The 25,614-nt window shown below is 44.6% G+C and overlaps 1 protein-coding gene across 2 annotated transcripts in view; it reads right to left on the bottom strand.

The window, feature by feature from the left end:
* The window catches only part of JMJD1C (jumonji domain containing 1C), a 447,345-nt gene that overhangs the window by 155,114 nt on the left and 266,617 nt on the right, over window positions 1-25,614 (bottom strand). Inside the window, exon 1 of one of the 2 annotated variants that reach the window (XM_073596251.1) lies at window positions 14,176-14,307. The exons of the other annotated variant lie outside the window; for it this stretch is intronic. The gene's annotated coding sequence lies outside the window, so the exon portion shown is untranslated. Of the gene's footprint in view, window positions 1-14,175; window positions 14,308-25,614 lie in introns of those variants that run through there. 2 annotated transcript variants of the gene reach the window in all.

Genomic DNA, 25,614 nt, shown 5'->3' with positions numbered 1-25,614 from the left:
AAAAGCCAAGTACACACATCACATTATGGTGGTTTACTTATTTCTGTATCCCTTTATCACCACATTTGGCCAACACGGCCAACTGTGCTGCGTTTGCCCCCGTTGATGGTTAGCACAGCGTAATATTCTTCTTGGATGATGTTACTAAAGATCCCTACGTCAAGCTCAGCTATAAAAACATACCTAATGGCTATAAATCTCATACCTATGAATGCTTAACACCATCATTATGTCTTTACATTTTAATTCAATGCAATTCTATTCTACATATAATGTAGAATAGAATATATAGAATATATGTAGAATATATTCCACATATAATGTTACAACTGCCATTGTGTGTTGTGTGTACACAAGCACCGTTTCAGAGACTGTTTGTTTAGCTACACAGGAAAATGGCTCCCAGGAACAGGGCCAAGGGCTGAGTGATAAGCCATTTGTTTGGAAACTGCACAAACACACTGACCTGAAACACGTAAAATAGATAAGGACTACCAAGGACAAGTACGGGAATAGGCTGGCACAAAATGGGTTCATTTTTCAGACTGTTTTCTCGATGTTCTCCAAAGAATATTTTTGCAATAGAGAGCATATGGAGCAAAGATGTATCTGACGGTTTGCCCACAGGCATTAGATGGCAACTGCCCCATTAAAACATATGGAGCAGAGATCTATATTTGCTGCAATTGCCCTGTCTGTGGTTGTACCTCAATTCTGCCTAAAAATTCGGCAAAAAAAAAAACAGAGAACAGCCATTGAGCTTATGTAAATAGTGGAGTAATGAGTATGGGTGTGTTAGCTGGAATGCCGTAAGGTCAGAGGTCAAGGGAAATTTTACAGTGCAGTGTGAACAATGAAAGCTGTAGGTCAAAAAGGCTAGCAAGCCTTGAAAGAGTCCTAAGAGAGTACTACATGCAACCACATAAACTGGATCAGTGTCCAGAACAGATCCAGAACTCATTCACAATTCCACAGCACATCACTGAGTTTCGCCATTCAGGTATGGACGAGCCCTAACAGTTCCTGGACTCACAACACTGCACACTCAGATCAACAGGGCGACATGGGAGGCACAAAGGCCAAAGCCAAGCTCAGACTCAAAAAAGTCTACCAGTACATATAAATTCAACAGCCTATATTCTTTACATCTACCGACCAGATTTTTACTCAAAGTTGTGCATTCACACAGCGTTTTCATTCCGTATGTAACCTGCCCATACATGGTTTGAATCTTGGACGGTCCCTGCTGAACTGGCTGAGATTTGAACCGTCTACAGTCAGCTTTAGTTCGCCACACTTTAATCTGGGTGAATACTAGTGGTTTATTACCTTTTGATTTAATAGGACCTGGCAGCATCTAAAGCCATAACAAGGAAAGGAAATTATGTGTTGGCATAAATTTATGCAATTGCTCGGTGTTGCAAAATATATACAAAGGATAATCATAAATCTGTGTTCAAAGCACACTTTATTCACAACAAACAGTAACAGATATTTGATTGAGCAGACTGGCTGGACTTGTTCACCTGGCTGAGCATGTTTCACAGCCAGTGGAAATACACACACAAAAGGAAGGTACTACAGACTGTGGACATGATGCAATTGAGATAAATGATGAGAATCGGAATCAAAGCAGATTACTATCCATAAAGTAAACCAGTCTTGTTACGTAAAAATAGCAACAAGAACAAAATACAGGCAGCTAGATGAACCAACATGGAATTCAAACATGATTATGGCTATCCTTGAAGGACAGGGGGAACCCATGGTGCCCTGTTAGGCACGTTCTGACATTTCAAAGGCTTGGCAGCCCCTTTTTGACACTCATTATATGGTTAGCTTTGCTGTCCATAACAGTGAGGGGGGGTCAATATTAAGACACACAGATGAGCCTCCAAATCTCACCAGGTATTTATATACAAGTGTTGCTGTGAATTTTTGAAGTTCTCCATGCAATGGGCTTGAGTAGGAAACCGCAGGTCAGCACATTCAAGATATACAACATACTGCATTAGTAGGAATGGGTCCCAATAAGAATTATGTATTTTCTCTCAAAGGAGAAGTACAGCCAAAGCTCAATTGGCTGTACTTCTCCTGTGGATTACAGGAGTGCAGTTTGCTCTGTACACCTGTGACCCATTTTCAGCTGACAGCAAGCTGAAGCCTGCTGTTACAGAGCCGGTCTGGGCTCAGGAAAGATCGCGACCATATGGTCGGGATCCCTCCACATGTCTGGATCGTCACCCGGCTCAGCCTCTCAGCGAGCCCGAGAGCCTGAGCTGCCTGTTCCCACCCCTTCCGCAGCCCAGGGCTTGGCAGAGGGAGGGGCAGAGCTGGCAGCAGTGATTGACAGTCACCAGCTCTCTGCTCAGGGAGCTCTGAGAACTGAGAGATCGGTGGTGTGTTTGATCGCTTGGTTCTCAGCCTTGGAGCCGGTGGGAGGCCGATGCTGCTTCCATCTAGATAAGTATGATTCTAAAAAAAAAAATCCCATACTTCTCTTTTAACCAAGCCAAATGATTAACACTTGCACAAGGACAAAACCTAAAATAGGGATAGATGTCTACTATAGGGAGAAAAAAAAAAAAGATTACACCTTATATCCTGTGGGATGTTCCCGGTCTGCAGTGGTCAGGACCTACCAAAGTGGCCCAAGGAAGAAAACTGGTGATAGGGTCATGGGCAGCCAAAGCTCACAAAGCTCGTTGAAAGTGAAGGTTGATCCACGTAGTCCAATAGAATAGCTGCCATAGGTCAAATTATTAATTGTATTTAAAAAAATAAATAAAAAAATAGAAACTATCTATGCAAATAAATGTTTTCAAAGTTGCACAGAACACGTCTTTGTTATATAATATTTTTCAAGCAAGCTGCAAATGCAGACATAAGGGGGCAATAAAATGACAGCTGGCAGAAGGCTGGTAGAAGTCACAAGCAGCTTGGTTAGAAACGGTTGCAAAATGCCAGGACCGAGCTGCAAAACCAGCCATGGGCAGCCAGCTAAATTTTCACAGTCATCACAAGGTCAAGAAGACTAATTCGCTTTAGGCAAATAAAACACACAGTACTATTTCTCAACAGATATAGTTTGGTGGAAATCTAGAATCACAGGTCATGAAGTTCAAAAAACATCTGGGGAGTTAGAGAAGGACCAGGAATTGATGGCCAACAAAACAACAATTTGAAGAAATTACAACAGCTTTTATACCCATCATTACATGACAATATCTCACAGCATGTTTACCACCACTTGTTTGTGAAAATGGGTCAAAAGCTTAAAAAAAGGCAGAGACCGCTGCTTTATGACATTAGAGGAAACGTAGGTAGCCACAGCCACCCCGATAACCACACACAAAATTCCTGATTTAGGCATAATCTGCAACAATCCATTTTTTTTACCTATCAAGATGGCATCTCTGCCTATCAAAGCAAGTCAAATTGCTACTACAGACAACTTCTATTTCAGCCAAATACTTGCATTGCACATGGTAAGATTCACACTCATATCTAGGAAGCATGTAGTATGCCATGAACTACAGCTCTGACCTAACTCTACACGAAGCACAAAAACAACAAAAACAAATGGCTAGTGACTAAAAATTGCTAACCTGAACAAACCAAAATTATTCAACCAAAAGGTATCCCAAAGATATCTGCTAAGCTTATTCACACCCCACAAAACTGTGATTCGGACAACTATGTATCAATACCTTTAGCAAATGTACCCATTACCAACAGATTAGTAACAAAGGTTACATTTACATTTTTACTAAATCTAACAAAACAAACTTGTATACACCTAACAGCAACTTCCATAAGTGAACAAAGTTTGATGATTACCCTGTGAGTGCAATTTCACAATATGGCTTTCTTGCCAAGTCTTGTTATTGGGACACTGGGTAACTTCCCAAAGGTCATGTGGTTAATTAGTCTGTCAAAGGAAGACTGAAGGGATATATACAAGTTATACAGATTTGCACTGCTGTTCCACATTAAAAAGGAACCACAAGCAATGTATAGGAAAAGCATGTGATCATGAGCAAAGAAGAATGTCTAATTACTTAATATGTGCCTTTGAATGTCATGTCAGCTTTCCAATAAAGTAGAAAGATCTTAAACCATAAGACGACGACACTCACTTGCCCACAACTGATTCCTTACTGTAAAACAAAATACATAAACGCACCTAGCAACCATGAGGTTACGTTTTTAAATACCAGAAAAACTTGCTTTACTTCCTTCGTGTAGGAAATGTCCTCGTATTCCCTCTATTATAATGGCTGACGACAACTACAAGAATTTTACCTCAAAAATGTTTCTAGTGTACTAAGAGTTGTCTTGAGTCAAAATAGAGGTTTAGTAAATGAAGAAAAAAAAAAAATGTCTTCCATATTTAAATATGTGAATTAAAATGTACACATTATAAATCTGAAGTTTAGCTAGCTTTGGACCCAAAGGTCAACAACACTTATGTAATATAGACCATTGGTTGTAAAAGGTAACTCGCAAGATTTTACAGAATGCTGACTCGGCTTTGTAAAGGTATTTATTAAATGATAAACATACAGCCAATTGGCCCTTTTTTGGCTAACACGTGTGCAAATTATCGTCAACTCACTTGTAACCTGGACCTAGGAGTTCAAGTAGAAGCAATTATATCACTTAAACTAAGTGCAGACAACATGATCGAAGTCAATCGGATTACTGGGCAAGTGGCAAAATCCGTCTGTGACCAACAAACCTGTACAATAGGGTTGATTTACGAAAACTGGAGAGTGCAAAATCTGGTGCAGCTGTGCATGGTAGCCAATCAGCTTCCAACTTTAGCTTGTTCAGTTTTGACAAAAAAACTGGAAGCCGATTGGTTTCTATGCAGAGCTGCACCAGAATTTGCACTCTCCAGTTTTAGTAAATCAACCCATATGTCCTAGGATCCTAAGGCCCCTTTCACACTGGGTTTTCAATCAGGCCCGACTGTCAGTTTTTCAGGCGGACCTGCCAATCTCCTCTATGGAGCGGTGGATGTCAGCGGATCGGATGGGAACAGACAGGCGGTCTGTTTTCATCAGATTGCACCATAGAAGAGAGCGGGACTATGTCCGCTCTGCACAGCGGAGTGGACCTGTCATCCGCAGAGAGATCCCCCCGATGAGCAAGCGGATCCCGCTTAGCGGAGGCGCCCGTGTGAAAAGGGCCTTACACCACATTGCTCAACTGTTTAATGCTACAGGTGCTCTGGACAAGTGAACATCACACAACACATACTGTAGCTAGTCACTCCTAAACAAACAACCAAACTTTAGACAGAAAATGGCTGTGTATACCAGCCAAAAAACAAATGTGAATGCTAGACTATCAAAAACTGCTCAGGAAAGGGCTAGACTACTACCAAGAGGGAGGAAGCGGATTGAAAAAAAAAAAAAAAAAAAACTACTACTGGAGCCAAATGTGTTTGAATCCTTTATATTGTTGGGGAGCCATTTCCTGGCTCCTTAAAAGGTCCCCTTCACAATGCCAGCATGGGGGCGTCGGCGGTAATGCACCGCTAGTTTTAGAGGCGCTTTTAACCCCTGCTAGAGGCAAAATAAAGGGTTAAAAGCGCCCGAAAAGCGCCGCTGCCTATTGTTTTCAATGGGCAGGGGCGCTTTAGGAGCAGTGTATACACTGCTCCTTAAGCACCTCAAATCAGCTGCTTCCAGGACTTTTTTCTTTACGTCCTGCCAGGGATTGCAGATGAGGCTTTTTTCAGGCGCTATTTTTAGTGCTAAAGCGCCTAAAAAACGTCTCCAGTGTGAAAGGGATCCAAGTGTCTAAATATACACACACGAGCCACTAAAGCCTGCCACATGATGCAGCTTTTCAATCTAGCCTGCCATCACAGCCACAAGATGCAGCTTGTCACTTTTTAAGAACTTGTAATTGTGTGGGTTTTCTGATTGCAGTTTAGGATTTACAACTTTCAGCTTCTTCCCAGCACTACCGAATCCAGCATTCAGACGCAGGGAAACCAGCACATGCAGTTAGCCTTACACTGTAATCAACAATGTCAAGTCTGCCTTCCCACATCCCATAGGATTGAGTTCTGTCTTATGAGATGTGAGAAGGCAGACGCAACAGAGGTGATGCAGGGCGGGCGGTGAGAGGTGATGATGTCATCTCTCTGCTCTCCCACCGCACCTCCTTTAATGCAGTCTGCGTGGCCCAGCAGCAAACAAAGCACGGGCCGCCACAGGTCCATGGCCGGGGGGTTGGGGACCCCTGCTGTAGTGGATGCATACAACTGTTCTTTGCTTTTAAGATGGAAGAACATTGTATGTGACTTACAGTACTCTATGCTAGATCACTTTTTCATACTTGCAGGAAAACTGAAGCCTTCTCAAATAACTGGAATAGGACATTACAGTCAAGTTACACAGAAACCCATTCTATACACAACTGCCAAGACTCTTGGAAGACAATCATGTTTTTGTACAAATAAGTCCACTCGACTGGTTCCTTTTTTTTTTTTTTTTAATTCATTGTTTTTTTTTTCCTCTCCCAGAGGTAAAACTCCTAATGAGCACTTCACTTGGATAATAATCTCATTTTGCAGTAAATATGCTTGCAGCCTCAGCTGTCTGGAACACTAATAGTAGAGCAGCTCATGCAATGCTAAATTATTAAACACAATGTCCAACTCTCAGTTTTCCCTTCACATAGTACCATTGCTTATTTGTCAGCTCTAGATGTCATGGTTTTAGTAGGAAATAAAGTAATGAGGATATCTTTAATATAAAAATGTTAATGAAATAAAATCTCGCCAAACACCTTTTTTTTGTGGGTGTGGGGGGTTTACAAAACAGTGTCAATTTGCAAATCACGAAGAAGGGAGGTGGAAACCAAGGTATTTGTGTGACAAGTACAGAAAGCCTTAGATATTTGGTATTTTCATTATTCTGCAATGCTTAAGATAAAATAAAGGATAAGTTCACCTTTTGGAACAGGTTATACGTTCTAGATGTATTTACAGTTGAACATGTAGGTGTTGCAGGCGGATGCTGCCAGTTCCCCCAATTCCCCCCGTGTGACAACGGGCAGTTAATCATCTCCCCGCACTAAAAAGAGCAAGAACATGTAGAACTCCGCCCACACAGCCACATCATTCAGTTGCAGTTTCCTGTGACTGAATGAACAAGAACCATTTGCACAATGGCTGACGGCTTGTAGTTAAGAATGAACTGTGAGAGCATTGACGAGCACTCTTGTAGTTCACTCACAAGCCCTGAAGCTTTTAAACAGACAGCCAGAATGAAGGTACGGAAAGAAAGTTGCAGGGCTTGTCTGCAGAAGCCTGATATGGCAGCCCTTATCCACTGATCACAGGTCCGGGCTCCTGCTAAAATATGTGCATTTATTTTTTTTCTGGAAAGGTGAACTTTAACCTTTGAGCCATTTCTTGACTAAGGCAAGTCATATATGATTTGCTTCCTTTCGATCAACGAAAGAAAATGAATCGGTTCCCCCATCCACACACTCGATGTGGATGGGGGAAGCCTTCCCACAGAGCTATTGTATTCTGACAGCAGGAAGGTTTCCCCGCCATCAGAATACACATCAGCACCGCTGGCTATAGCTGGCAACACTGATTGAGCAAACATTTTTCAACAGGCTGGTTGTAAAGAATTAATTCAAGATATTGACCTTTGTACAACCAGCCTAGCCATAGATTGATTGAAATTCAGCCAGTCCCTCCTGAACCGGCAACATTTTTATCCATGGCCGGCTTTAGTTTACAAAATGTAAACATGCATATACTCATGCAGATTATCTACAGCAGTGGTCGCCAAATGCGGCCCTTTGATTGCCCTTATTTGGCCCTTTAGGCACTATTCCTTCCACTGACACCAACAATGGGCCACTATTCCTCCCACTGATACCAAAGATCGGTCAATGTTTACTCCCACTGGGCACAGTCTGCCCCCCCCCCCCAAAGTCTGAAGCACAGTAAACTGGCCCTTTCTTTAGAAAGTTTGGAGACCCCTGATCTACAGAGAAGAGAACATCTCTGTTAATCTTGCATTGACTGCTGATCAAATTCCCACCTGATGAGTACCTTTCTGGATATTATCCAGAGAAGATAAGAGATGCAGTCATGATAGGGCTGTCTACATAGTTCTAAAATAACCAAATGGAATTACCCAGTGCACAGTCATCACCCTTCTGGAATACTACATCTGTCACATTTAGCCAACACATTGGTGACTTATTCTGTAGCAGATCAGACCACCTTGCCCTTCGAGGAAAGCTCCTGGTGGCCGGTCAAAAAATGCATGGTCATCCTATCATTTCCCTAGTGCTCTGATATAGGATCATAAGGTACATGAAAAAAAACTTCACCATGCAGACATGGTAAAGTGTTATACTAAGGCCACAAACATAGCTCACAAAAAGTCTTTGACAGGTGATTGCTGATACTGGGGGAGAACGAATGAGCTGAGCCTAATGGCTTAATACACATTGCTGCTAAGGAAACTGTGCAAAGCATCTAAAATCAATAAGGTCTGCAGCATCAATGCTGATGAATACTGAAGTTCTCATCCTCCTGAATGGCACCCACAACTCAGGGGGAACTGAACAGCTAATCAAACACCACCAAATTCCAACCCAAATCCCAGGCAAGTGGTAGCATCCACTGCTTGTATTGTAGGCCAGTTTAGCTCATGACAACCACATACACCACTCAAAAAAATTAAAGGACCCCATAGAGGTTGCACAGGCAGTCCAATTCCTCCAGGATGGCATATCAATACGTGCCATTGCCAGGTGGTTTGCTGTGTTCCCAGCACAGTCTCAAGAGCATGGAGGAAATTCTAGGAGACCAGCAGTTACTCTAGGAGAGCTGGACAAGACTGAAGAAGAGCCTTAACCCATCAGCAGGACCGGTATCTGCTCCTTTATGCAAGGAGGAACAGGATAAGCACCCAACCAGAGCCCTACAAAAAGACCTCCAGCAGGCCACTGGTGTGAATGTCTCTGACCAAACAATCAGAAACAGACTTCATGAGGGTGGCATGAGAACCAACCGTCCTCTAGTGGGCCCTGTGCTCACTGCCCAGCACCATGGAGCTCGATTGGCACTGGCGCCCTGTGCTTTTCACAGATGAGAGCAGATTCACCCTGAGCACGTGTGTCAGACGTGAAAGGGTCTGGAGAAGCCGTGGAGAACGTTATGCTGCCTGTAATGTTGTTCAGCATGACTGGTTTGGCGGGGAATCATATTCATGGAGGGATGCACAGACCTCTACAGGCTAGACAATGGCACCCTGACTGCCATTAGGTATCGGAATGAAATCCTTGGACCCATTGTCAGACCCTACGCTGGTGCAGTGGGTCCTGGGTTCCTCTAGGTGCAAGACAATGCCCGGCCTCATGTGGTGAGAGTATGCAGCCAGTTCCTGGAGGATGAAGGAATACCACTGAATGACCCCCACCCTCGCCTGACCTAAATCCAATAGAACACCTCTGGGACATTATGTTTTGGTCCATCCGACGCCGCCAGGTTGCACCTCAGTCTGTTCAGGAGCTCAGAGGTGCCTTGGTCCAGATCTGGGAGGAAATACCCCAGGACACCATCCGTCATCTCATTAAGAGCATGCCCCGATGTTGTCAGGCATGCATACAAGCACGTGGGGGCCATACAAACTACTGAGTACCATTTTGAGTTGCTGCCATGAAATTTCAGCAAAATTGACTAGCCTGCTGCATAATTTTTTCACTTTGATTTCCGGGGCGTCTTTGAATTGAGCCCTCTGTAGGTTGATAATTTTCATTTCCATCAAACGACGTGGCATCCTTTCGTTCCCAACACATTACCCAGTTCATGTCAGTATAGTTATCCAGCATATTTTTTCTCATCGAGATCTGATGTGTTTCCAAACTGTTCCTTTATTTTTTTTGAGCAGTGTATTTAACTTTAACAGTTTGCTAAAATTTACTCAAAGCTAACGTGTGTTGGGGCATTGAGCCCTTTATGCAAGTATTTGAAATACCAAATTTAGTATGCCTCCAATCAAACACACAAAAGCTGCACTTAAAAATGAGCCCTAGAATGTCAGTCACTTTGGGGACCATGTAGTTGACACATTTGCTCCTATACTCAAGACCTGTGAGCACCTCTTCTTACTATCAATCTACCAATATATGTGGTTGCTTTTGTGATTATTGGAGCACCTCAAATTCCTTCTCCAAGCAGGGAGTGAACAACTGAAGAAAGAACTGCCTATTTTTCACTTTTCTAACACCTGATCCAGCACCAGACAAATGCTGAGATCTGCCCATTCAGGAGAGAACAATTCTTAGTCCACCGAGCATGCACATCTACTCTTTTGTACTTGTTGGGTCATCTTCACATTCATCTGAACACACATAAAATGAAGGTCAGAAAACAAAAATGCCAACCTTCCAAGTCACAAGTCAAATAATCTCTAAATAAAATGAATTGGGCATAATACATAGAACAATTATAACTACCACTTGGTGCAAATGTGTATTTGTATGGCTACAAGTTCTTTCTAGCCTAATACTGCAATCACACTAAACTGTTTCTTTTTCGAGTCAATAAAATACGGTGACAATTATTGCCACTGTCAGCTATAATTCTCATCTGCAAACAGTTAAGAGTTTATGGGTTTACAATGACACATCTATGATGAGCTTGAACTCTGTCTGGACTGACACACAAGGTCACTGGTAGTCATCACTCAGACCAATGCTACTCCAAGGTGTGGTGACATCTTATACCACTTCTACTCCCACTTTCCACTCAAATAGACACAAAACAAACTCCCAACTTCAAGCTATTCTGCTACCTGCAGAAGAAAATAAAACAGTGATTCATCCTGCCTGTTCCTCCAGTACATCATTACAGACATATGCAAGAACACACAGGGCAGATCTCAGTGAAAGACAAGAAAGATGAGCAACAGTAGAAGCACTCAGTGATGCAAGCAATGTTTTATATGGCACAGGAAATGCAGCTTAGGGCTGAAATGTGCTCTCCTTTCCAATTTGAAACCAACATCCTGCTACAGACATTGTCACACACCTACTGGCACCAGAGGTACAACAGGGCACTTGGCAAGGGTCAACATGTCTTCTGCACTTGCCACTAATAACCTATGGGTGAATGCATCTGCTTAGTTTAACCATGAAGTCACTTGCACAGACAACACAATTGCAAATGCTACATAACCAGATACCAAATGGTACAACTGGGCACTCGGACTGATTAGTCTGCCCTTCACATAGCGGTGGCCATCGTGTCTTCTCCGGTTGCTAAGATATGAGCAAACTTATAAGACTAGACTAACCGACAGCCATATGTACCAACTAGCTGACTGCAATCACCATTTTACCAGTAACAGAGAAACATCAGGGCACCTGGGCTAATCAGTCTGTTCTTCACACAGCAGTGCCCACCATGTTAACCCTTACCACCAACGCATGCTATGGGTGAAATCATTAAACTAGGCTAACGCATGGTCACATGCATAGAAAAGCAGATTGCAGGAATATAACCCCATGTCAAAGCTACAACAGGGACCCTGGGATGACCATTCTGCCCCTTCCCATGACAATGGCCATCGTGTCTTCTCTTATTAAACATTTGAAAGCTGTTGTAAGCGATGGGTGAAATCATCAGCCCAGGGTAACCCAAACCCAAAGTCACATACACAGTCAAAATGACTTATAGAACCATTTAAACCAGTACCAGAGGTTCAACAGGACACCTAGGCTAATTAGTTTTCCCCTCCCACTGTAGTAGCCATCTTGTCCTCTCCAGCTGGACTATAAGCTAGTGGTGACCTCAGCCTAGGCTATCCCAGGAGTTACATGCCCAGACAAACTGACTGCAAGCACCCTATAACCCAGTACTGGACGTACAACTGGGCTGAATAGTTATCCTTTCCCCTGGCAGTGGCCATCATGACTTTTCTACATAACATGACAGTGGCCATTATAGCTTCTCCACTAGCCACCATAAGCCACAGGTGACCTTATCAGCCTAGACTAACCCAGTGTCGCATTCACAGACTAGCTGAGTAACCAGTACCAAAGCTACAACAGGACACCTAGGTTACCCAACCTACCCCTACATGGCAGTGACTATCAGGTCTTCCCCATTTGCCAATGTAAGCTATGTGTGAAGTCATCAGCCCAGGCTAACCAAGTGTCACATGCATAGACAAGATGATTGCAAGGCCTATATTAATCTGTGTCAGAGGTACAACAAGGCAACATGGGCTGCTTGGTCTTCCCTTTATATGGCAGTGGCTACCCCATCTTCTCAACTTTCCAAAAGAAGCTATGGTTTAAGTCAGCAGTCTAGGCCAGGGATATGCAATTAGCAGACCTCCAGCTGTTGCAGAACTCCAAGTCCCATGAGGCATAGCAAGACTCTGACAGCCACAAGCATGACACCCAGAGGCATGATGGGATTTGTAGTTTGCAACAGCTGGAGGTCCGCTAATTGCATATCCCTGGTCTAGGCTAAGCCACAGTCACATGCAGAGACTTGACCATTGCAAGCACCATAGAAGCCAGTGCTGGAGGTACAACCGGGAAATCGGGCTGACCAATCTAACCTGCACGTTATAGTGGCCCCCATGTCTACTGCGCTTGCCCATAGAAGCTATGGGTGAAGCACCCAGTCCAGTCTAAGCCACATACATAGTAAAGCTTATTGTAAGCACCAAAATAACCCAGTACTAAATCTGAAACAGGGCTTCTGGGCTTACCAGTATGCCCTTCACATAACAGTGGCCGCCTTGTCTACTCAGCTTGCCAGTGAAATCAATGGGTGAAGTCATCAGCCTAGGCTAACCCATGGTCACATGCACAGACTAGACAACTGCATAAACTGGTACTGGAGGTAAATCAGGATACCTGGGTTGACCAGCCTGCCCATCATATGACAGTGACTGACCGCCATATCTTCTTCATGTTATAACCATGGTAAGCTATGGGAGAAGTCCTCAGCCTAGGCTGATGACTCAGTCACATGTATAGTAAGGCTGATGAGAAAAACCATAACACCTGGTACTAAGGATACAATAGGGCACCTGGGATGCTCAGTCTGCCCCTCACATGACAGTGGTCACCGTGTCTTCTTCGTGTTATAGATATGGATGAAGTCCTCAGCCCAGACTGACCACCTAAAGTCACATGTATAGTAAAGGCTGATGACCAGAACCTAAACACCTGGTACTAATAATACAATGGGACCCCTGGGCTCATCGGTCTGCCCTTCACATGACAGTGGTCGCCATATCTTCTTCACCTGCCATGGGATCTATGGGTAAAGTCCTCAGTCTTGCCTGCCTCCCCCTCATGGTGATATGTACAGACAAGCCCCATATATCCTGGCACAGGAGGTAGATCAGGACCCCTGGGATGCTCAGTCTGCCCCCCACCCATAACACTGGTCACCATGTCTTCTTCCTCACCTGCCATGGTATCTTTGGGTGAAGTCCCCAGTCTAGGCTCTCCCCCCCCCCCCCCACCATGGTGATATGTACAGACAAGCCCCATATATCCTGGCACAGGAGGTAGATCAGGACCCCTGGGATGCTCAGTCTGCCCCCCACCCATAACACTGGTCACCATGTCTTCTTCCTCACCTGCCATGGTATCTTTGGGTGAAGTCCCCAGTCTAGGCTCTCCCCCCCCCCCCCCCCCACCATGGTGATATGTACAGACAAGCCCCATATATCCTGGCACAGGAGGTAGATCAGGACCCCTGGGATGCTCAGTCTGCCCCCCACCCATAACACTGGTCACCATGTCTTCTTCCTCACCTGCCATGGGATCTTTGGGTGAAGTCCCCAGTCTAGGCTCTCCCCCCCCCCCCCCCACCATGGTGATATGTAGAGACAAGCCCCACATCCCCCGGTACAGGAGGGTAGATGAGGGCCCCTGGGCTTCCATGACAGCGGTCACCATGTCTCCTCCATGTAGTCCCCAGCCCCGGTCACATGCACAGTACGCCGGTACCCCCGGGGTGGGCGCCCCCCTCCCCCCCACATCCAATGTCAGGTTTAGTCCTCAGACTGATGGGGGGTCCCCCGGGTCGGATGATCTCCCCCGGTACACCGATCGATGACCTCCATCATCCACACAGATGAATGAACCGTCTACCTGATCCGGACTGCAGACAGCCGATGTCACCGGGCCCCGTCCAGGGATGGGCAGCCTCCTCCAGAGCCGGCACGGGGCGGCGGAACAGCAGCTTTTGTCACCGAGAAGAGGAGGGGATGAGCGGCCAGATCTGGGTCATGATAACCGGGAGGTCGCTTACATAAGGCGGCCAGCTGGGGGAGAAGAGGGAGCGGAGAGGGGGGAGACGGCCGCAGGCCTCCTAGTGAACGAGGGGAGGAGGTGGGATCCTCCCCGCAGGCATCGCCGGGGCTTCCCAGGGAGTCGCAGTGCTGAGTGTTGCCGAGGAAGGATGGCGGATCTCGGGGTGGAGGAGGCGGAGCCGAGGCTGGAGGGGGGAGGAGGAAAGGAGGGGGGAAGGAGGAGGAGGATGCTCAGCCCAGGGCGAGCTCAGGGAGGGCGGGGCCTGTCTGCAGCTAATGTGCCGTCACAGGTGCTGAGCGAGTCACTTCCACAGCGGGTCACATGACTCATCTGTATACAGGAGGAGGAGGAGGGAGGGCAGACACACAAAGACACCAATCCCCCATCCGTCCGATCCCTACATCCTCCATGCACACCGCACAATCTCCTTCAGATCCTCTGTGATCGGACTTACACACTGTATGGATTGTTTAGCTGTATCCTCATCTGACAGCTCTGCTACATTTTAACGAGATTGTACAATCAGATTGTAGTGTGTGTAGGAGACTGCAGACATCATGCAGGAGACTGTCAGAGACTGCAGACATCATGCAGGAGAGACTGCAGACATCATGTCGGAGAGACTGCAGACATACCGCAGGAACTGTCATAGACTGCAGACATAATACAGGAGACTGCAGACTAAGGATGAGCTCAGGCGCATTTCGCAGCCGCACGCGCAGAGCCCGCCAGGAAGTCGGTGCTGCACAGCACTAAATCACGGGCAGCGAGACATTTCCCGATGATCGGGAAAATATCTTGCTGCTTGTGATAAGCGCTCCACAGTGCCGACTTCCTGGTTGTGAACACCCCTGAGCTCATCCTTACTGCAGACTAAGGATGAGCTTCGGAGTGTTCGCACAGCCCACGCGCAGCGCCTGCCAGGCAGTCGACACGGCGCTGCGCTAATCACAGGCAGTGAGACATTTACCCAATGCGTGGCTGCAGGGATCGGGAAATGTCTCACTGCCTGTGATTAGCGCAGCGCCGTGTCGACCTCCTGGCGGGATCTGCATGTGGGCTGTGCGAACATGCCGGAGCTCATCCTTACTGCAGGAGACTGTCAGAGCCTGCCGACATAACAGGAGACTGTCAGAGACTGCCGACATAATACAGGAGACTGTCAGAGCCTGCCGACATAACACAGGAGACTGTCAGAGCCTGCCGACATAACACAGGAGACTGTCAGAGCCTGCCGACATAACACAGGAGACTGTCAGAGACTGCCGACATAATACAGGAGACTGTCAGAGCCTGCCGACATAACACAGGAGACTGTCAGAGCCTGCCGACATAACACAGGAGACTGTCAGAGCCTGCCGACATAACACAGGAGACTGTCAGAGACTGCCGACATAATACAGGAGACTGTCAGAGCCTGCCGACATAATACAGGAGACTGTCAGAGCCTGCCGACATAATAAAGGAGACTGTCGCTGTCAGAGACTGCCGACATAATACAGGAGACTGCCGACATAATACAGGAGACTGCCGACATAATACAGGAGACTGTCGGAGACTGCCGACATAATACAGGAGACTGCCGACATAATACAGGAGACTGCCGACATAATACAGGAGACTGTCGGAGACTGCCGACATAATACAGGAGACTGTCAGAGACTGCCGACATAATACAGGAGACTGTCAGAGCCTGCCGACATAATACAGGAGACTGTCAGAGCCTGCCGACATAATACAGGAGACTGTCAGAGCCTGCCGACATAACACAGGAGACTGTCAGAGACTGCCGACATAACACAGGAGACTGTCAGAGCCTGCCGACATAACACAGGAGACTGTCAGAGACTGCCGACATAATACAGGAGACTGTCGCTGTCAGAGACTGCCGACATAATACAGGAGACTGTCGGAGACTGCCGACATAATACAGGAGACTGCCGACATAATACAGGAGACTGTCGGAGACTGCCGACATAATACAGGAGACTGCCGACATAATACAGGAGACTGTCGGAGACTGCCGACATAATACAGGAGACTGTCGGAGACTGCCGACATAATACAGGAGACTGTCGGAGACTGCCGACATAATACAGGAGACTGCCGACATAATACAGGAGACTGTCGGAGACTGCCGACATAATACAGGAGACTGTCGGAGACTGCCGACATAATACAGGAGACTGTCGGAGACTGCCGACGTAATACAGGAGACTGCCGACATAATACAGGAGACTGCCGACATAATACAGGAGACTGCCGACATAATACAGGAGACTGTCGGAGACTGCCGACGTAATACAGGAGACTGCCGACATAATACAGGAGACTGCCGACATAATACAGGAGACTGCCAACATAATACAGGAGACTGCCGACATAATACAGGAGACTGCCGACATAATACAGGAGACTGCCGACATAATACAGGAGACTGTCCAAGACTGCAGGAGTTGTTGCAGACTGGGGACATGATTTAGGGTAAAGCATAGACTGGAAACATACTACACGAGACTGCTAGAAATTGGTAATATAACAGGGCAATATGGAGGCACTAAGCCGTGCGGGGGCACAGAGGGCCACACAAAAAGTGGAAAAGAGCTGCAGGTTAGGCACCAGGGCTTTGAAGGATAATTCATGTTTGAAAATAACAATAAATGCACGTACACCGATCAGCCATAACATTTACCTCACCAAGAGGTAAAGTGAATAACATTGAATATCTCGTTACAATGACATCTGAAAGTGAGTGGGGTATATTAGGCAACAAGTGAACATGTCATCCCTAAAGTTGTTGTGTTGACCGCAAAAAAAAAAAAATGTGCAAGTGTAAGGATTTGAGGGACTTTGACAAGGGCCATATTGTAATGGCTAGATGACTGGGTCAGAGCAAATCCATACCTGCAGCTCTTATGGGATGTTCCTGGTCTGCAGTGGTCCAAGGAAGGACATTCAGCCTGCCCATACATGGTTCAAATCTCAGGCAGTTTCTACTGAATTGGCTGAGATTCAAACTGTCTATAGCCATCCTAAATTCTCCTAAAGTCCAGTCCTAGTCTGGTTTCTGAAGTAGAAGCATTGGTAAATCTAGACCATGGTTCAGTGTTACCATGGGAAGCCACAAAAGTCTATCAACAGCTCTAATTCCGTTTTTTGTTTGTTTTTTTTCCAGGTACTTATAATGTCCCAACATTTTACTCAGTATTTTACATACTTTACATTGCACATTCACATTGGCCGATGCCCTCAAGGAGCTTACAATCTAAGGTCCCTAACTCACATGCATACACACACTAGAGCCAATTTAGACCGGAGCCAATTAACCTACCAGCGTGTCTTTGGAGCGTGGGAGGAATCCGGAGTACCTGGAGGAAACCCATGCAGGTACATAGAGAACATGCAAACTCCATGCAGGTAGTGCAGTGGTTGGGATTCGAATCAATGGCCCCAATGCTGCCAGGCGGAAGTGCTAACCACTTTTATCATCTACTGATGTTCTCTGAATGATTTCATGAAGGAGAAGAGAGTTCATCTCTGCTCATAGTTCAGTTCTTATCTATTGTTAGTTCTGTGAGCTCTTTAGGTTAAAATGCAAAAATAAAATATTTATAAAATATTTTAGTATAATATGAAATATATGACTTTAAAACTGTATTGTTCACCAAGCCCTGGTGTGGCATTACCAAATCTAGGTATTGAGGACTTTCCTCCCTGCTTCCGTACGGTGGTCACACATGTCCTATTAGCAGTTAGATCATTGATAACTAGATACTGGAAATCCAATAAAGTACCCAATGTTTCAGAAGTACTTGAAATTACACAATCTAACTACATTTATGAATCTTTATTGGCTAATAAAGATAACAATAGAAAAAACTTTGACAATCAGTGGAAAACTTGGACTGACTGGTGTAAAGTCGATTAAGGTTTTTTCATAAATATGTATTTTTGATCACATTAGTATCTCAGCAATACTCATCTTTTACTTAAATTTAAAAATGGGTAATGTACATCTCGTTACTATCTATCTAATACCTTACCCTTTCCTTTTCTTCCATACTGCAATATTCTTATAGGTAAATCTAGAATTGCCTACCCCTTGTATGTTTATATTTCATATAATAGATAATCCTACCAACATATACAATGTATGTTCTTATTGACTAATGCTTTCCTATGTACTCTTTGTACTACGTTTTGTACTTTGAAAAATGTCTTTAATAAAAAAACCTAAAAAAAAAAACAAACTGTATTGTTCACAATGATCTTGCATTTACAGGGTGAGGATTAATATCCCTCAGAAATACATTAAATGCCCGCAACCAATATATAGATGAAATGAAAAGGTCCTGACAAAATGTAATTTAGAATGTGAGTGGTTTGAATGGGCCAAGTCCCAATGTAAGGTAGATGTAGTATGCAGGTACATTCCTTGAGGCTCAGATTGTGAGATTTCTGTATAATTTCATCAACCTGATAAAAGGGCAATTTGCTCAAATGACCAACCCTCATTTATATAAAATGTTACAATGTAGTATCAAATGATATTCACTAATTGTAACTGTTCTTCTGAGCCCATTAGATACTATTCTCATTCCAGGATCTCAAAAGCTACAGTGAAGTTGCCTTTACCCTAACATGAATAATAATTAAAAATATATATGTGAGATAACAATAAGTGGTCTTGCTATGCAAAAAAAAAAAAATCTAATCTTGGAGCAAACCTATGATTTGCCCATGCAAGCCAAAGCAACAGTTTGCTTAAAGTGGTTGTAAAGACTAGTGATTTTTTACCTTAATGCATTCCTTGCATTAAGGTAATGTTTAGGTGTCAGTATCTCCCCCCGCCTTTTACTTACCTGAGCCCCCATTTGATCCAGCGCCGTGCACGTCTGCAGCTCTTCTCTCCCCTCAAATTCTGGCTTTGTCAATCACAGCTGGGGGCGGGGCCAAGTCCTACTGTCAGTCTGTGTCAATGGATGCAGCAATGGGGCTCAGGTGCGGGCATCACACGAGTGTCCCCATGGGAGCACTGGACCGAGGGGAGGGGCTAGAAGCCCCGGCAGGGTGACCCGAAAAGAGAAGGTTCGTGGCCGCTCTGTGCAATTCCATTGCATAGAGCAGGCAAGTATAGACATGTTTGTTAATTTTTTTTATTTTTATTTTTTTTATTTACCTTTACAATCACTTTATTTCTTCCTCCTCAGCAGTACAGGGCCCTCTGATCCCACCTGTATTGATTTGTATTGTAAGTGTACTGTCTGTCCTCATGTTGTAAAGCGCTGCGCAAACTGTTGGCGTTATATAAATCCTGTATAATATTAATAATCACTAAATTTTCCATTGCTCTCCCAGCACCACTGAAAATACTTGATGCTTTTGGCTATAAAGAAACATGTGAGTTGATCTCCTTCCTTTCATGTGACAGCACTGGTGATAAACCTAGCCCTGTCACATGGGAGCAGGGGAAGCATCCTCAGCCCTGTGTAAGCTCCAATTAAGGTGACTATAAGTTTACACAGGGCTAGCTTTGCTTGCTTGTGGGGGAGATAAAATAAAAGGGCACATGAACAGATTTGCCCATACAGAATAAAATGGCATATTTCAGTGCTCTGGGATTCATAGACTGTGCTGTATACACATTATGGGTATATGTCCCTGTATACGAGTACCGCTCAGATGTGTGTACAGTCATTGTGAATTTCAGCCTGTCATTGATTTTGATTGCTGCAGCAGGTTGTACACACCACCTATGACTGCCGGGGCACCAAAATAACTTATTTTTGTAGAGGCACAAACGTCCATACGCATGAACCCAAAAGGGAAGTATGAGTTGCTATGGAGAGTGGTTTACAGCAAGCCTGTTTCTTTGCCTTGTTCTAAAAATGAAACATATGAGAGATTACAGATATGAGAGAAGACTCGGGAAACACTTCCTCTGACCTGCAGCAGACTAAAATCATCATTCTCCCAGCATGCTCTTCTCAGACCTATGTATGGTCACTGCTTTAAAGGAAACCTGTCATTAGAGAAGTATAGATTACTATCGAGGACACACTTTCTAAAAAATGTTGGCTGCCTGGATGTCACGCTGACACTTTAACACTTTAAGTCAAAAGATCCCAAACAAGTATGCAGATAAGGATTTGAGCTGCAAAGTTGTTCCATGCCAAAACTATGAGAGCATTGGAGGCAGTGGTCCAATTTCAAATTGGTCAACAAGCTCTCATGACAGGTTTACTTTAATGATAAAGGTAGAGTTTGTTTATTGTTGTTTACCCTAGGGTGTGCGTGTGTGTATTTTTTTTTTTAATATTTACTATTGTTAGGCCCCTTTCACACTCGGGCATCGACAGTAAAGCACCGCTGTTTTTAGCTGCGCTTTACCGTCGTTTCTGCAGGGGCTTTCGGCCGCTAGTGTGTCGGTTTTAACCCCTGCTAGCGTGCAAAAAAGGGTTAAAACGACCCGCAAAGAGCCGCTGCAGCGGCGGTTCTGCAGCAGTGCCCACTCAGTTCAATGGGCTGGAGCGGTGAAGAAGTGGTGTATACACCGCTCCAAAGATGCCGCTTGCAGGAGTTTTTTTTAAAGTCCTGCCAGTGCATCGCCTCAGTGTGAAAGCACTCCGGCTTTCACACAGACTGCAGGAGAGCCGTTTTTCAGGCGCTTTACAGGCACTATTTTTAGCCGAAAAGCGCCTTAAAAACGTCTCAGTGTGAAAGGGGTCTTACTGATTGGTCTGCCTCAACAGAACATGCTTTAATTAGATCATCCTTTAGCCTAGGTTCACATTGATGAGATTTGACATGTAAAAATTGCATGCTAAATCGGCAGCTATTGCTGGCAATGGCACCGTCCGAATCGGTGCGATGCTGACTTTGCGGTGCTGCACTAATTCCCAAAATAGTTTCTGTACTACTTTTGGAGACTTCGGGGTGCGATTTGTATAGACATCTGTGCAGGAACACGCACAGATGTCTCTGAAATCGCTCCCGAAGTTGGACTGACATGTGGGTATGAAATCGTGCAAGCTCAGCTGAACTCGTAGGATTTCAATACAGCTGTCAGTGTGAACCTGGGCTTAAAGTGGTTGTCAAGCCTAGAAAAAAAAAAAACCTGCATAGCATACTAGCTCATTATGAAATACTCACCTTAGATCAAAGCTCCCGCAGCAGTCCCAGCACACTGCTCTGCCCGGCGACATGTCTCCCAGAGTTATTTCCAGGTATTGCGGGCTCTATCGCTGTGCTTGGCTGGAGCCACGATGATGACGCTCCGCGCATGCGTGTGGGAGCTGCCGGTAATGGCACATCAGCTGAAGCAACAGCACGAACGAATCGTTGCTTCAGTGCGCATGTGCCGATGATGTCGAAACATGCTGATACAGGGGATATCTCCTAAACCATGCAGGTTTAGGAGAGGTCTATGGTAGCTACAGGTAAGCCTTAATATAGGCTTACCTGTAGTGAAAAGTGGTCTGTGTTTACAACTACTTTAAAGTGACTACAAAGTCTTATTTTTTTTATATCAAACATATCATACATATGAACCTCCTCTTCTTGGGTCCTCACTGGCGCTCCTGGCTCCTCCTCTTTTCGGTAGTACCATATAAGAAGCCGCTTTATATAGGGTACCACCTGCAAGCTCGTTTCTGCGCCACACTGCCTGTGTCCACAGACGCAGACAGCGCAGTTCGCCCCCCCCCCCCACTCCCTCTATGGCTCCCGCTGCTTCTGCAAAGTCGCTGGACGGACTGAGGACTCAGGTTAAGTATAAGTGTGTGTGGGGGTGGGGGGGTCGAGAGAAGTGTAACCCCAGGTGAGTATAAGGGGGATATATGTTACCTTAATACAGCCACTACATTAAGGTAAACAATGTTTAGGCTTTAAAAGCAATTAGAAAATGTACTGTGTGGCAATCATTTTTTCTTTAATGCTGAAAATTACCATTATTAATATACAGGATTTATATAGTGCCAACAGTTTGCGCAGCGCTTTATAACATGAGGGCAGACAGTCCAGTTACAATACAAATCAATACAGGAGGGATCAGAGGGCCCTGCTCGTTAGAGTTTACAATCTAGAAAGGAGGGTCAAGTGGAACAAAAGGTAATAAACTGTGGGGGATGATCAGATGGAGAAAATTAAAATACAGCTGTTAGGTGTGGGTAGGATAGGCTTCTCTGAAGAGGAGGGTTTTCAGGGATCGTCTAAAAGCTAATAGAGTAGGAGATAATCGGACAGATTGGGCTAAGGAGTTCCATAGGATTGGAGAGGCTCTGAAAAAGTCCTGGAGGTGAGCATGGGAGGAGGTGATGAGGGAGCTAGAGAGCAGGAGATCTTGAGAAGAATGAAGATAACGATTAGGTTGGTATTTTGAGACTAGGTTAGTGATTTAGCTGGGGGCAGAGTTGTGGATGGCTTTGTAAGTAGTTGTTAGCATTCTGAATTTAATTTGTTAGGTGAGTGGAAGCAAGTGGAGAGATTGACAGAGAGGAGTAGCAGACACTGAGCGATTGGTAAGGTGGATGAGTCTGGCAGCAGCATTCATGGTGGGCTGAAGGGGGGATAGACTATGTAGAGGTGAGCCAATGAGTAGGGAGTTGCAGTAGTCGAGGCGAGAGATAACCAGGGATTTAATTAAGACCTGAAAATGTACACTGTACTCTGTAGACTGCTATGAAAAATCAAATAAAAAAACTTTCCTACACAAACCGGTGGTTACTAATATGTTAAACAGCTTGGAGGGGGTGTTTTTATCTCCCAAGGAAAAGGACTAAAAAACTGCTGGAGAATTTCTAATTCCTCCAGTAAAACAGAGCCGCCTTTGTTGCCTGGTACTATCAGTCTCCTACAGATTCCAACTGTTCACTGAGCTGCACTCAGCTAACCGCCTTACCTTCAATTACTGTCTTGGCTGGAAGCCTCAAATGCTTGTTGTGCAAGAAACACTGTGTCCTCTGCTGTACTGCAGGTCGTTTGGAGCTGACTTTTAGTGTGCCATAAAAATGGATTCTCATACAGGTTATAAATATCCATGGCTTGGGACCGGAGAAAATTATCCAGGCAGTGACAGATTAAAGGCCGGAAAGAATACACACCATTGAAGAGCTGATCAGTGACAGCTCACATGGAGGCCCCCATGTGTAGTCCTAAAAATGACAGCTTCTTCTCTGCTCAATGCACACTCCTGGTAGTAACAGCTTACTGGACACCTATCCCTCCAGAGACACTGGGGCAGGCCTATAACAACTAGAGGAAATATGGTTCATGCTGATCAAAGGTCAGTCTTTCCATTGTCAACATCTCTGTTGTGACCGTATTAAACATTTTACATAAAGAGGTTCGAACACCTACATTGTACTGAAAAAAGTTGTTTTGTGTCCCAAGCAACAGGAAATTAGGGGAATTCGCTCCAATGGGAGTCACAAAACAGTCCTAAAAAAGGAAAATCTTGGCTGGAATTGGGCTTTAATTATTATTATTATACAGGATTTATATAGCGCCAACAGTTTGCACAGCGCTTTACAACATGAGGGCAGACAGTACACTTACAATACAAATCAATACAGGAGGGATCAGAGGGCCCTGCTTGTTAGAGCTTACAATCTAGAACGACACTAAACTCTGGTTTAAAAATAAAATTCTATTCAAATATGTTTTTTTAACTCAAAAAAGTCACTTCTATTGATCTCAGCCTCATCCAAATCCTGCTGCGATCTGACTTCCCATTACAGCAGTGGTCTCCAAACTGTGGCCCTTTGCTTGCCTTTATCTGGCCCTTGGGGCATATTCCTCACATTGTTGTATGAAACGCTATTCTGCCAAACTGACACCAACAATGGGGCACCATTTCTCCTGACACCAACAATGAGGCACTATTCTTCCCAATGATACCAGCAATGGGGCACTATTCCTCCTACTAATACCAAAGGTGGGGATATTTACTCCCATTGATGCCAGGAAAATTTCCACTTCCGCTGGTCACAGTTCGCCCCCCCTAATATCTTAAGGACAATAAACTGGCCCTTTGTTTAGAAGGTTTGGAGACCCCTGCATTAGAGGGTGGCGCTATGTTTATTCTCCATGGTCCCATTGTACTGTATGTAGAAACATAGACATATCCTCTCTTGCTCGCTCCCTAGGTGGATTGTGGACTATGAGATGTGTAGTGAGCATAGAACAGTGCACATGACAGCAACTAAGGTGCACTGATCAATCCAAACAAATGTGAGAGGGAAAAGAAGAGGTGTGGGAGTGCATGGAGGTTAGTTACAAGGAGGTAGAAAACACCCTGCAAGAAACAAGTTTTCATGAAATTGAAAACTATATTACATGGCCATTAAAGCGGCTTAATTTTTTTTTTTAAATCCCCTGCTAGGCAATGGCATAATGTGTTAGTATGCATCACATACTAGCACATAATGAAATATCTATGCTAGACCTTCAGAGCACTTGCACTGGTGACGTCACTGGCAGCATCCTGTGTGAATATCTCCTAAACATTGCACGTTTAGGAGATATTCACTGTACCTACAGGTAAGCCTTATTATAGGTGTACCTGTAGGTAACAAGATCATAAAATGAGTGGATGTTCATGGATTACCTTCAGGAAATAAAGATATTGTTGGATTTTACTGGATGATCTCTACTTTTACTCTGAGAAGGGTGGCTGAGCTTACAGAGCTACTTACTATAAATATGGCCAAATAAACAAGATCCTTAAATTAATGCAGAACTTTATCCATAACAACTTGATAAAAATAATGTTCTTTAGCAAGAAACAGATTCCACGGTAATAATTATGCCACCAAAATGAGTGTGAGCTGTAAATCGCCTCCAGCATTGCTTCGGTTTCTTCTTGCTGGAGGTTGCCATTTTGCTTAAGCCCAGATCCCCTGAGCAGTACTAAATGTTTAGGTTGTCAGCAGATTGGCCTCTAGTGGCTGTTTTTTTTTTTTTAAATGCCAAAAATGGAGAGCAACTGAGCATGTGCAAAGCAGGGTGAGACAGTATATTACTGGATTTTAAAAGTATAGGCACTTAATTTTAAATGTTTTATATAGATATATAAAAAGGGGCCAGCCTGAAGTGATCTATCAGGACTTAATTTTCCAAGTTACACATTCTCTGCATTTAGGTTAAAAAAAAAAAACAAACAAAAACACCTTCTGAGCACAGTAGGGTTGCCACCTGTACGGTTTTGTCCCGGACACTCTGGTTTTTGAATAATGTGTTCGGGTTGAGCCTCGGTTCACACCAGAGGCGGCACGACTT

The sequence above is a fragment of the Aquarana catesbeiana genome, linkage group LG08, assembly GCF_042186555.1.
Source record: "Aquarana catesbeiana isolate 2022-GZ linkage group LG08, ASM4218655v1, whole genome shotgun sequence".
In the NCBI taxonomy this organism is placed as follows: domain Eukaryota; kingdom Metazoa; phylum Chordata; class Amphibia; order Anura; family Ranidae; genus Aquarana; species Aquarana catesbeiana.
The sequence above is the reverse complement of the archived record's forward strand: the minus strand, read 5'-3'. Positions and strand labels throughout refer to the sequence as shown.